Here is a 2,780-nt window from a genome sequence, read left to right on the forward strand (position 1 = left end):
ACATGATACATTACACGAGCCGGCTGCAGTGTATTCACAATTACAATAGCCTATTCATATCACAACAGTATCTATCTATCTATCTATCTATCTATCTATCTATCTATCTATCTATCTATCTATCTATCTATCTATCTATCTATCTCTATCTAAAAATAGAAAGAAAACACATTGTGCATAAATAAAGAATTGTGTGGCTATACGAAATAAATATAGGAAAAGCAAAACTGCTAAAGTGTCATGACTCGGGTTTGATATTGCTGTTTTCTTCCTCTTTTGTGTTTCTGTCTTTTCCATCTTTTCCACGCGCATTTGCCCTCAGCTGTTTGTGTTTCGCAATCAGTGCATCTGCTCAATTGCGTACACCTGTCTCCCCTTATTGCTTGATTTCTCAGCTACATTTATTCTTTCCATTTATCTTTACATTCTTTACATTTATCCCTTTGTTGTCTGCCAGTATGTTTTGTACCTTTTGCAGGTCAATTGCTGTTTTTTTCCCTTGTTTAGTAGCTTTATTTGGTTTGTTTTCTTTTTATCTAACATATTTTTCTCTGCCGTGTTGTGTTGCTGTTCCCTGTTCCTCTCCAGCAATGACTTGGACTGTTCTATCAATGCTGATCATTGGGACTGTTACTGGTACTGGAGTTTGGATTTCCCTGGGTTACCGTTAGCCTTTCTGGACTGGTTTCTGCTGTGAACTAGGGGAGACTGTGGATGGTTGTAACACGGGTCAGTTGTAACTATTCCAATCTGTCCAATCAGGAACTAGTAACAAATCACCCGATTCACTTCACACATGCTTCGTTTAGTTCTTATTCCACATGTGATAAAGTAGAGCCCTGTGGCAGACACAGCACATGTTAAAGTGGAAAAACCAATTTTGAGGTAAGAAAGTAACTTTTTTTTTCTTCGTTTTTGTTATGGGAATTTCTGCTTTGTAGTTAAACTCATCAAACTTTTATTGTTTATTGTGTGTCTGTGTAGATATTTTCCATGCAAGTTGTTAGTGCTTATTCTTTGCCTGTTAGCTGTAAGGTGAGCTATGGCTACATGACTCTGGGTTAGTTGTAACAACAATGAATCAAAATTTTATTAATTTCATTATGGCCAATAGACTGACAGTAACAACCGTGCTTGCACAAATAGAATGTTCAATTTATTATGGTAAATTACTATGACACACACACACACACACACACACACACACACACACACACACACACACACACACACAGACAGTGTTCAATTTTATTATACTTACACTGGCAGTAACAAACATGCTAACAAACAATGTTTGTGTTCAAGTTCAATTTATAATGGTCAATTACTATGACTGAGAGTGACACACACACATCAGTTATATTGAAAAGTCAGTGTTGAATAAAAACCTTTCAAAATATTTTTTTGTTAAAATCCTTATTTCATAATGTTACATCTCACCCCGGGGATATCATAATGTTACATCTCACCCCAGGGTATGTTACAACTAACCCAGACTATGGGGTGAATTGTAACATTTCACTCCTCGTGTTTGAAACTAAACCATGCATTTTCTGTTTGCATTGCTAAGATAATAGCTATGTCATTTAATAGCAGACACTTGTAACTAGTGTGGATGACATTTTGAACACACTGATTTCAAAGTACTACAAGATATAGACAGAAAGGTCAAAATTGTTACAACCATCCCCGGTCTCCCCCCTACTTGGTTTCTGATTGTGAGTTGGGATGTCCCTGTTGGTTCTGTTTGCTCCTCGCCTGACTTGCCCTGCTTGTCTGATACTGATTCTCGCCTCACGATTTGGATTTTATGACCTCCACTCTTTTTTCCTCTCTCCCTATTTTCTTCGCTGCTGTTATCTGTTCAGGAGCCGTGCAGCTTTAACTGTATTACCGTTTCAATAAATTGAAATTAAGCGTTCTTCTGCTTTCGGGTCCCCCTTCCTCAGAACCTCACATAAAGGAAATGTCAGTAAACTACTACTAGCCCTCTACAGTAAGTAGATTCAATGTCATTAGTTTTAGTGAGAAGATGAAGAGCAGGAGAGACATCTGTTGGCCTGTCACCAGGATGTCAGAGATCGGAAAATATATTACAATACATGTTTCAGGTGATTTATGAGATGTCTAATACCTGCTTCCAGTCTGTATGGAAAAAGATCTCATGAAATCTATCCATACTTTGTTAAATTATTATTACAAAATTATAAAATCAGTTTCTGCTCTCAGTTGAGAGAGTGCATTTCTTTTGCCATTTGCACAATCAATTATTCATGATTACATTTGCATATATTTACATATCATTAGAGTGACTAAATTAACCACTCCCAAGTAAAATGCCCCAAATTGTTTTGGAATATATATATATATATCTCATTTTCAGAAAGCACCGTACTGGATGCAATTGTTTCTTCATGTCTGAGCGGTTGTGATCATGGAAGACAGAAATACTGTAAATAATACCCATAAAGATCGTATTTCAATTCTCAGATCCACACAGACATTTCATTCAACTCTGTTTTCAGAGTATTTCCAGATGATGTACATAGAAATATCACAAACAATATTGTTTCTAAGTCTCTAAAAGCAAAAAGTTCAAGTGTTTCTAAATTCTGTGTAAAGATGCAGTGTCATATAAAAGCCATATAAGATATGCCAGCTCTGAGACCGCTTAAGTTAGATACCACATCAGAGTTGTCTTTTTTTCTTCCTTTGCCATTTCAATCAGCAGCTTGAAAGAATCAACGTTCAAACACAAAACGTTCAAACACAAAACAATG

Source organism: Siphateles boraxobius, unplaced genomic scaffold (genome assembly GCF_051911475.1).
Source record: "Siphateles boraxobius isolate OS27281-9 unplaced genomic scaffold, OSU_SipBor_1 130, whole genome shotgun sequence".
NCBI lineage: Eukaryota > Metazoa > Chordata > Actinopteri > Cypriniformes > Leuciscidae > Siphateles > Siphateles boraxobius.